We start from the raw sequence: 11,614 nt of genomic DNA on the forward strand, positions 1-11,614 counted from the left end.
CTTCTTACCTCAGAAGATCTGGATTAAAAGTGAATCTTCCCATTTAGTGCAATTTAATTAAGAAAAAAAATTGACACAGGTGTACCCAGACTCTTGAGTTTTAGTTCATTCCTGGTGAAGTCAAGTTAGCAACCAAGACTAGCCCATCACACCAGAGAACTTGAGTTCAACTCCCAGGGTCCACGTGGTAAGAGAGAGCCAGCTCTTGCAAGTCATTTTGTGTGTTGTGTGAGACCTCCACATGTGTCCTGTGGTGCATATATGTGCAAGATCACACACAAACATAAGTTTAAACATTGTTAAGACTGGGTCTGGAGAGTTAGCTCAGCAGTTAAGAGAACTCACTGCTCTTGCAGAAAACCCAAGTTCAGCTCCCAGCATCCACATGGTGACTGACAACTAGTAACTCCGGTTCCAGGGGGTCCAGTGCCCACGTCTGACCTCCACAAGCTCCTGTACAGACGTGTGGACCTACACACACATACATACACACACACATACACACACACACACATACATACATACATACACATACACACACACTAAGTTCATTTTTTTTGCAAGTTTGCAGATCAATTTATTAAGATGAAGTCACTGCTAGTTACACAGAAGAGAAGCTACTGCCAAAGTCAGTGAGGTTCTCGAGAACTCACTACATTAGACACAGATGTCCAGAACCACAAGGAACTGTTCCTGATTCCCAGTGACAAGGCTGAGGAGGACGAATCTGCACATTTACTTCAAGTTTTTAAAGAGCTTGTGGGCCACACAGTGGTCCCGTGCATGCAAGAAGTCAAAGAGCTCCCCTGTACAATCCTCTTCTGTCTGTGATCGGGAAGACACGCGATTATCATACAACTCTAGTCGTTCCTGGGCCTTTACACACTTCTCCAGCTGTTCACAGTGCTCTCTCACTGTTGTTAGAGGGTCCACTGATTCTTCCTCTTCTTCCTCTTTGGGGTCTCCGGATCCAGTGAGCATCTTTCTTTGGCCTCTAGTCCCATGTCGGGAGCCGGTTTGGGATTCAGGGTAGCTACTCCACTTCAGGTTTAAGAAGCAATACATTCATTTTTAATTGTTAAGGCAGAAGTCAAGCCAGAATAGCAGGGAGCCAAACTCCATCCTGAATGAGGCTAAACATCAAATAAGCAACAAGTGGCTTGGGCTGCTGGAGGGGCAGCAAGTGGGGACAGTTGGAAAGCCTTGGAGACTGGCTCAAGAACACAGGTTTCCTAACATTTGCCCACTCTAAACAGCCACACAGGGGAGGTTGACACCTGGGTTGCATGGGGAGATAATGAGAGCAATGAGACCCAAACTGCCTGACTTCCAACCAGAGTGACTTAACCCTCCTACACCAACAGGTTGCAGGCAGGGGCATGTCCACTTTCAGGCTTAAATACTATTTACTATTGACCTCAATCTCTGCTGTTTTATATACCATGGGCATTCAGTTAAAAAAAAAAAAGAGCAAAAGAAACAAACAAACCCCTCCCCCCAAAAACCACTCACAACGCACAAAAAGGCACAAAAGAAAAAAAAAATCTCCATTCAGATCTGTTGTTTAAAAGGAAGTCAATAGACCCAGACTCACATATGACACAGATGTTGAATTACTAGACAAGGGCTTTAAAATAATTATAATTAATTTGTAAAAAGGTCTAGTGGAAAGAAGTGAGCAACTTGCATGAACAGATGGGGAATCCTGCAGAGACATACAAAGTATAAGTCAAACAGAAATGCTACAAATAAAAACATGCTGTCTGCGGTAAAAAACGCTCCAGCCGGGTTCTCAGCAGCGAGGCAGGCCTGAGGAAAGGGCTACTGAACTTGAACACAGGTAAATTAAAAACCATCTGAACCGAAACACAAAGAGAAAATGGGAAGAGTAGGGGAAAGCAAATAACCAAGGTACCAAGAGCTGTTCTGAGGGACAGCAGCATCCAAGCTATGTTTAGCATGGTCCCCAGAAGATGAAGAAAGAGTGAGGCAGAAGAGATGTTTCAAGAGATAGTGACCAAGGATGTGGCAGTGAGGCTGACAAGTGACAATGGAAAGCATTTCTTCCACAGACTTGGCAACTGAGTGGAAGGGCAGATGGGGGCAGGAGGGGAGCATGGTAGCCTCTGTCTGTCCTGGGATCACCGGTGATTCAGCAGAATGGCGAGGCCTTTTCCTGGTGTCTGATGGAATCACAGGATGGAGGAAGATGGAGGATAAGGCTGGAAAACAGTACAGTGGAGCAGACCAACAGGACTCTAGAAGAGCATCCCCAAAGTATTCATGTACACAGATAAAATAACATACAATCATCTCTCCTTTTACAAGATTATTTGTCATCCGTGTTACGTCTCCCACCGTTACCACCACCACATGGGCAAAGACACATCTTGTTGGTGGTACTGTTCTTGTGTAGTCAGGGACAGAGCAGATGGCAGTCCTTTGTTCATCTTAGCTTAAGGCCTGGCATGGTGGCCAAAGCGCTTTGATGCCTAGGACACATAAAAATCAAATCAATCAAATCCAGGCAGTGCACTGAGGAAGGAGGGAGACAGATAGAAACCTATGTCTGTTATGTCAGGTGCTGCAGGTAGGGAAAGATGCCCCCAGACCTGCCTTCTGCCCCATGGCATAGACAGGCCATAGATACAGAGCCCCGTAACTAGGGAGGAGGAAGACAGACAGGGACCTCTGGACCACCATGAGACCCACAGACTTGCCCATCCTGTGCACCTACAGGTGGGCAGTAGACACCTGCTTGCCTCTAGGACACATGGTGCAGACAGAAGATGTCACTCAGGGGTCTGCCAGCCATGTGGCCATCCTGCAGTGGGAGCAACCACATGTGCAAGTACGTGGTGGAGAGATGGGAGAGAAAAAGAAGTGGAACAGCTTAAGCGTTGTGAAGAGAGATGGAACTGGAGACTCAGGGTGGAGAGGAGTAGCCTGTTGTGAATGGCCGGCCCTCCACTTGGGGCCATGGTGAGGTCCCAGCCCAAGCTACCACCTGAGGGGCCATGTCTAGGTCCATGGCTATTCAGTGGGAAAGATCAGTGGCGATGGTCATGGGTCATATTATCATTAGAGAACGTGGGGACATCCCTGATCTGGGCAGCCACCAGGGACCATGTACATGTCTGGGGACTGTGCTGAACTGGCCCTGTCCCTCACTGGCTGCTGTGCTCTGGAGAGCTGACCCCACCTATCACCAGCAGCAGCAGCAGCAGTCAGGAGAGCAGGCCCTGCAGCTCACCAGGCAGCACAGTGGAGCTGGCCCTGGTGGCAGGGGTGTGGACGAGCCAACCAGAGGTTAGGGAGAGCATAGTAGGGCTGGCCCTAGTGGAGAAGGCATGAGTGAGCCAGCCCCAAGGATGTAAGACCAGGAGAGTTGGCCCAGTCCCTCGAAGGCTGTAGCACTTGGGAAAGTGGACCCTGTGCTTGGACTGGGTAGCACGGTGATGGCTCTGGAGTTGTACAAGTGAGTGAGTTATCCTGAGGGCAGGAGAGCACACCCTGCCTCCTGCCAATGGTGGCACTGTGTGGTCTAGCTAGAGTGGTGCTGGAAGGCTCACCCTGGTAGTGCTGATAAGGGGCAGCTGGCTCACTAACTAGAGCTCAGCTACCACTCAGGCCCAGATGGAGAGCTCTGAGTTGGCCCATCTCCAAATCTATATCACCTGCAAACGGTTGAGATACGTGAAGGGGCCAGTCTTGCTGATCCAAAGATGTAGGATCTCCATGACATAAAGCAACAACAGGATAAGCAGGAGGAGTCCTGGTGAGGATCCAATATTGGCAGTATCACAGAAGGCAGAGACCTCGAACCAGACCAACTGCAATGTCCATCTGCAAGAAAAGATGTGTGGGCCGGAGGGATACACTTTGGGATACACGGTGACATACTACAGCTTCCACGATGAGATGTTTTTCTGTGTTTTGGGGTGTTGTTGTTGTTGTTGTGTTACTTTGGGGGGGCGTTGCAAGAGTGAAGGGTAGATATGAGGATATGAGGGGATGAGGAGACTGGGATGCATGATATGAAACTCACAAGACTCAATAAAAGGTTTTTTTTTTAATTAAAAAGAAAGACTTATTTGTGTGTATGCATGTGTGTACATGTGCCTGCAGGTGTCCTCAGAGGCCAATAGAGGATGTCGGATACCCCGGAGTTAGAGTTTCCAGTGGCTGTGAGCCATCTGACATAGTTGCTGGAACCAACCTCCAGTCTAATACAAGAGCAACAAGTGTCTTTAATGCCTAAGCCAACTCTCCAGCCCCTTCTTTTCTTTTTAGTTTTGTTTATCTTATTATTTTATGTGTGTGTTTTGCTTGCATGTATGTCTGTATACCCCATACGTGCCTGGTACCCACACAGGTCAGAAGATGGCATCGGATCAGCTTGGACTGGAGCTACAGACGGTTGTAAGCTGCCCTGTGGGACTAGAAATCAAACCCAGATCCTCTGCACAAACAAGAAGTGCTCTCAATGGCTGAGCCAACTCTCCAGCCATCTCCCTTTCTTGCAGGATCTCCCTCTAGTTTAGGCTAACCTGAAACTCACTGTGTAAACAAGCCAGACTGGTCTTTAAAACCCTTATCAGACTTCCTACCTCAGCCTCTCAAGTGCTGGGATTACAAGTGAGAGTGTCTGTCTGTTTGTCTGGTTGCCTTTGTGCAGTTCAACACTGAAATGATTCGGATGAATAAATTGTGAGCACTCTATCAAAAGTCATAGGATTATGTAATAAATTAAGATTAGAATTCTACCAATTTTTCTGAAGTCAGGGTGATAGGGCAAAGGTGAAACCTACTAGAGATAAATATTCAGATGTTCATTTGGGATCAAAGCTCTATGCAGATGGCCAAGAAGAGCTGTGTATTTTGTGTTAGTTTGATACAGTCATCCTCCTGCTTCAGCTTCCTGAATGCTAAGATTATAGGTGCGAGCCATCTGCCATACTCAGTCACAATTATGTGTTAATCAGTTTTTCATAGTAACAAAAGCCAGGATCAACCTGGCCAAATCACAAAGAGACACTGAGTATAAAAGACAAAAGTGGGAGGAGCCTTAGGACCATCAGAATCTGAGGATCCTAACTGTACCTTCATTCTTGTCTCCTTTTCATTCTTGATTTTTTTTTCTCTGCTCAGTGTAGCACAGGCAGCTCTGGGCTTGTAATCATCATCATCATCATACCATCATCATCATCATCATCATCACCATCTCATCATTGTCATTGTCATTGTCCTGGGAGAGGGCTCAGAAGCATGAGACAAAAAGATTCTGGTTTCAGGGCTAGCCTTAGCTACATGAGAGCTCTTGGGCTGTGTAGCAAGCCCCCTACCCCCTCACAGACAAATTGTAAAAACCAGATGAAAGAACAGAAACTCGGGAGAAAACATCTTGCTCTCCAATTGCTCTCGGGGAAGGGCTCTGATGAGCACATGGTACCCATATATACATGCAGACAAAACATGAATACACATAAACCAAAATAATTCTAAAAGAAAAAAATGTAATTATAGTTCTAAGCCAATATGGTGGCACATTTGTTTGGTCTCAGCACTCAGGCTGCAGAGGCAAGTAGGTTTCTGAGTTTACGCAGCCTCATCTACAAAATACATTCCAGGCCAGACAGGACTATGGGATAGAAACTTATCTCAGAAAAGAAAAACAAAACAAAACACCCACAATGAAGTAATAAATTACAGTTCTAGGAATCAATAGTGGAATGGATTTAAGGCCTGTTACAGTTCTGACGTAAAATGTCTGTGTATTCAAGGCAGGTCCCCATAGTTAGTATATTAAATGTGGCAGGGGCTGTTGAGATGGTTCCGTGTATAAAGGTGCTTGCTGCCAAGCCTGACAGCCAGAGTTTAACCCCTGACAACCTGAGCTTGAGCCCTGGGGCCTACATGGTAGAAGGAGAATTAACTTCTGAACATTGTCCTCTGACTTCCACACATGATCTGTTACACACACACACACACACACACACACACACACACACACACAAAATGTAATTAAAGCTTCCTGGTGTCAAACCTGGTGGTCTTAGTTTGAGCCTATAATATACACAGTAGAAAGAACCAACTCCCAAAACTTGTCCTCAGACCTCCACATGGAGGCCATGATAGGAAACCTCTCCAACAAACAAACAAACAATGAATGAATAAATAAATAAATAGAAGATAAAATTTCTAAATTTTTTAAGTAAAATATTATTGGACCAAGAGGATGTAACCACATCAACGGATGGGTTTATTGATGAATTCTTACAGGATGGGCTACTAGGAGGTGGGGCCTATTGGAGGGAAGTAGGCTACTTCATGCCTGCCTTTGAAGGGTGTAACTTGTCCTCAGCCCCTTCCTCTCTCAGCTTTCCAGCCATTGATGGGTGACCAGCCACCTCTCCTGCCTGTCCTCTTCCCTCCCTCCTGCTGCAACCTGCCATGATATCCTCATACATATCCAAAGCTGTGGAGTCAGCCCAACTGGAACAAAACCTAAAATCATCTTTGAGTTACTTAGCTTAGGTATTTTGGGGTTGTTTAGTTTTGGATTTATTTGTTTGTTTACTCTTTATTAATTCTTTGTGAATTTCACATCATCTACCTTAATCTCATTCTTCACCCCAGCCCTTTGCATCTGCACTCACCCTGCAATCTCCCTCCAAAAAGAAAATAAAAATATAAATACAAAATAGGATAAAATAAACGAAAGCAAAACAAAATAAAAAACTTCTTGTCACAGTGTGTCCTACAGTAAACCCTTTTGTCCACACATTTTCACTTGCAAATGTTCATTGCAACGAGCCATTGGTCTTGTTCAAGGCCTCTGGCTTCTGCTACACTATCAATACTAGAGTCTCAGTGAGACTTCTCTCAGATAGTTTGTTGTTATCCTGTGTTATGGAGATCCTACAGCTTTGGATTTGCAAGACCAACCCCTTCACGAGCAGTTCATAGATAGGGAAGATGTTGGGGTAGGCCAACTCAAAGCCTGGATCTGGGCCTACATAGTAGCTGAGTTGGTCAGCCTGCCAGTTCTCTTACACCTCTACCACTGGGACCAGTCTCTCACACTGCTTGGCTAGCTCACCCAATGCCAAAGCTGGCAAGGGACTGGGCCAGCTCTCTAACTCACCTGTGCCTCCTCCACCAGGGCCAGTGCTATTGTGCTACCCAGGGAGATAAATCTCTCCCTCTCCCAGGGCTCTCCCAACTGCTGCAGCTGACAAGGGATAGGGTCAGCTTTCATGACCTTGGGGCTGGCTCTCCTGCCCAGCACTGGTGGTAAGGGGCAAGGGAGTTGTGTTTTTGTTGTGAGTCAAAGTCTTACTATGTAGTCTTGGATGACCTAAAACTATGTAGATCAGGCTGCCTCCAACTCACAGAGATCTGCCTACCCTTGCTTCTTCTTTGTTTGTTTAGGTTTTTTGTTTGTTTGTGTATTTGTTTTCCAGACAGGATTTCTCTATGTAGTCCTGGTGGTCCTGGAACTTACTCTATAAATCGGGTTGGCCTTAAACTCATTCACCTGCCTCTGCCTCTCAAATGCTGGGACTAAAAGTTAGCATCACCAATGCCCAGCTACCTTTGCTCCTTGAGTTCTGGGAATAAAGACATATGCCTCCACACTAGGCAAATCACAACCAGTTCAGGTACTTGAATCACAGTAATGTACTAAGTAACTGACACCATTGGTTATATCACTCTGTAGGACCCCATTGTCATCACATTACATCATGTGGGACCCACACTCTAAAATGATCATTAATAAGTGAAATGTCTTCTCAAGGAGGAGTTCAAAGGATCAGGTCATTCAAAGAAAGGACAAAACAATAGAGATTATTTTGTCTGAGGCAGGGGATGTAGCTCAGTTGGTAGAGTACTTGCCTAGGATGCATATGGCCTTGGGTTTGAGCCATAGCACCATATGAACTGGGCATGGTGGTAAACTCCTGATTCTACCATGGGCGGAGGTGGGTAGACATAGAAAGAATAGGAAGTTCAAGGTCACTGTTGGCTATATAAGAAGTTCAAAGAAGCCTAGGATATGTGAAAGAAACCCTTTCCCTCCTTTGTTGAATTTTTATTTACGTATATGTTTGTGTGCCTGTATATGTGCCATGTGTTCAGGTGCCCATGGCGACCAGAAAAGGGAGTTGGGTTTCCTGAGCTGGAGTTATAGATGATTATGAGGAAGTAGTCTTAACCACTGTGCCAACTCTCCAGCCCTGTGAGACCATTTCTAAAAAAGAAAAGAAAAAATTGTGGGACCAGAGAAATGATTCAGCATTTAAGAGCACTTGCTGCTCTTCCAATGGACTGAAGTTCATTTCCCAGTAGCCACATGGTGTCTCACAACCAGGGGATCAGACATCTGCTGACCTCCAAGGGCAGACATGCATTTGAGAAATACATACATACATATATACATACATACAATATATATAAACACATACATATATACATACATAAAAATACTAATACACATGAAAAATATGTTTTAAAAAATTTAAAGACTATTTTGCCTGGAACAGAGGAGATATCATTGTAACTGAGAAATGGCTGACTTTAGAATATTTAGAGGCATTTGTGTAGAAAGCTGAGACATTGAAGTATAAGAGACAAAACTAGAACCAGTAGACTAAAGGTTTAGGGAGTCTAATTACAACTTAGTGCTCAGGAGAGCTTTCTAGTGGCTTCCAATTATGGCCAGTGGATTGTCTGTCCTTGAAGGAGTCTATATATCCATAGAGAATGGCTGAAAGGAGATTCCTTTAATAGATGGAAAGCTGGATCAGGTAACCCCTGAGGTCCTAAGCACTGTGGATTGACTCTAAGTCTTCACTCATGATAGGCAAGTGCTGGACCACTGAGCTACAACATCTGCAGCCCGTGAAAAGCTTTTTAGAAACACTTCTTTTTCATCCATCGTATTTCGACTTTGAGTTTTATTTTTATTATTTTTATTAATGTGTGGGTGCCTGCTCCTCTGTCTCTCTCTCTCTGCCTCTCTGTATCTCTGTCTCTCTTTCTGTGTCTCTGTCTCTCTCTTTTTCTGTGTGTGTGTGTGTGCGCGCGAGCGCGCGCAAGCGATCATGCCCTAGTAATAAATGCTCTTACCCACTGAACCATCATGCTGGCCACTTTTTTCCTTATTCTTCCCATTCCTGCCCAATATTCTGAAGCTTTATCTCTTGGGAGGAGCGGCCAAGAGTCGGTGCTTATGATGAGTTGGGAGGGAAAGAGACTCAGAGAGGTGTGTACTGGGATGAGTCCCAACTTTACCACTGTTGCCTTAAAAGAAGTTCCCTTCGAAGGTGGTGACTGTCCAACCAGAGGCAGAGCTGGGCCAGCCAGCCATCACAGGTCCAGAAACCCCAGAGAGGATGAGACAACGGGACACCTGGTGGACAAGATAAATTGCTGGGTTGTAAATGAAGACCTTATTTATTTATATTTAACCGTTCTTGCTCATGGCTCCCCTGCCTATTTTCCCTTCTGGGAAAGGAGGGGCTGAGAGTTTAGGATGAACTTGAGGAGAAATAGAATGAGGGACTTCCCTTGGGTGAGTGTGTGTGTTAGTGTGCGCATCTGTTCCCTGCTACCTCTCTGGTCTCTGCCTCTTCTCCTGTCCTCCCTCACAGCCTTCTTCCTTATTCTTTCAGTCCGTGATTATCTCCCCCAGTTGTCTGTGTTCTCTGTGCCTTCCTGTTTCTTTGTCTTTTCTTTTTAGAAATGAATTTAACTTATTAAATATGCATTGGTGGTTGTCTCCGTTCATGTCTGTGTGAGGGTGTTGGATCCCCTGAAACTGAAGCTGTAGTTACAGACAAGCTGTGAGCTGCCATGTGGGTGCTTGGAATTGAGCCTGGGTCCTCTGGAAGAACAGACAGTGCTCTTATCCACTGAGGCATCTCTCCAGCCCGTTTCTTTCCTTGCACCACCTCAGATCATTTGGTTTTATTCAGCCCAAAATCCTGGGTAGCTGGGCTCTTGCTTTCTTGCTTCTTCATATTCTTTGTGCCTCTAAAACTATGCTCATCTCTGGTTTTGCCAGTGAGTAGGTCTCTGACTTGATCTGTATTGTTTCTGTTTGTCTTTCTGTCTATCGGTCTTCCCAGTGGTTCTGAAACTCCAGAGTTTCTGGTGACAGGGCTTTTCTGAGAATAGTCCTTGGGGTAACCACCCAATGTGCTGGTAGAGATGGCTACAGACATTTCCAATCCAGCAGTCGTCATGGTAACAGCTAGGGCGGGCCAGGCAGGGGATGTACAACCACATGGGCTTGACCTTTCTGTGGGTGTCAGATTTGAGTGGGAGCTAACTGAAGGAAAAATACCAACAAGGGTTCACTGTAGCCCAGGTCTCGGGGCTTCTTGGGAGCCTAGGACAGCTGGCAAGAGAGTGAAGAGGCAGAGGTATTGCCCTAGCTGCCTAGGGGAGCATGGGAGGGGCTGTGGGCACACATGCTGGAATGTCCACGATCCCTAGGTCTCACCACCTCCTGTTGGGAGTTGACCCTTGGAGGGCAAGCATTCCTGAAGACTCAGCTCTCAGGCTACCTACCACACCAAGTGGCTCTGTGGGTGGGTATTTAAGGTCAATGCTCCATACACAGAGACTCCTAGACTTTTTCAGATCAACTGTCACTTTTTCCATATTGCAAAAGCCTTTATAGTTAAGAGGAAAATATGCTAAAATTAAAAGACCCAGATGATTTTTTAAAAAAAAAAATAGATATATAAATGCAAAAGTCCAGAGACTTTCAATGTGAAGGGCATGGCTGTAACCTTTTAAATTATCTAATAGTTATTGGAGGTATAAACTGAGGTTTAAAAAAAAAGCCCTGCTAGCTTAGCAAGGTAACTTTATTTAAATTATACAAACTACCTATGTACAGGCCTGATTTTACAACTAACCTGCTAGCTCTTTAGAAGTCTCTTTTAATCTGTGTCATTCTACTGTACTACATTTCTCTTGAGCTCCTCCAAACCCAAGAGGGCTCCTTAGCTTTCTTTCTTAGAGGACTCTTTTATGTGTGTGCTTCTCTATTGTTCCTGCCAAAAGACACAATCCCTTCCCTAAGTCTCTTCCATAAAGGCTCTTCCAAGGTAAAAGAGAAAGAGGAAAGGAGAGGAGAGTACCCTCTATCAAAGGTCCAATTGTTTATAAAAGAAGTCTCTAGCTCCTCCCCAAACTGCCTAGGTGACTGGGGGCTCCAAGCCAAGCCAGTAGGGGCAAAACTATTTCACCTTTACAATGGGTAGCTCAAGGCCACTCAGCTGACTTTGTCTCAGGTCATAAAGCAAAGACCACAAGACCTCTCCCAAGTAATTTGTCTTAAAATAGGTAGGAACTTTTCATTCTTTAACATTCTTATCTGTGGAGGCATTTAAGAGACACACCTAAACTACGTCTCTACTGGACACACCTAACTGCATCTGACAAGTGCAGGGCCTATGTGAGCTTTTATATTTCGCTAACTATTAGGTTTTCTGAGTACAATAATCAAATATCCTGTAACACACTCATGCCTTTCCTCTCCTTGCCACCCCTGTTTCTCTCTCTTTTTTTTTTTTTTTTTTTTTTTTTTGGTTTTTCA

General features: G+C 45.0%; 1 pseudogene; it reads right to left on the minus strand.

The window, feature by feature from the left end:
• Positions 1–551: 551 nt before the first annotated feature.
• Positions 552–7,261, minus strand: LOC115029085 (cytochrome b-c1 complex subunit 6, mitochondrial pseudogene; annotated as a pseudogene).
• Between the last annotated feature and the right edge of the window lie 4,353 nt (positions 7,262–11,614).

The sequence above is a fragment of the Mus caroli genome, unplaced genomic scaffold (assembly GCF_978045245.1).
Source record: "Mus caroli unplaced genomic scaffold, Mus_caroli_1 scaffold_2, whole genome shotgun sequence".
NCBI lineage: Eukaryota > Metazoa > Chordata > Mammalia > Rodentia > Muridae > Mus > Mus caroli.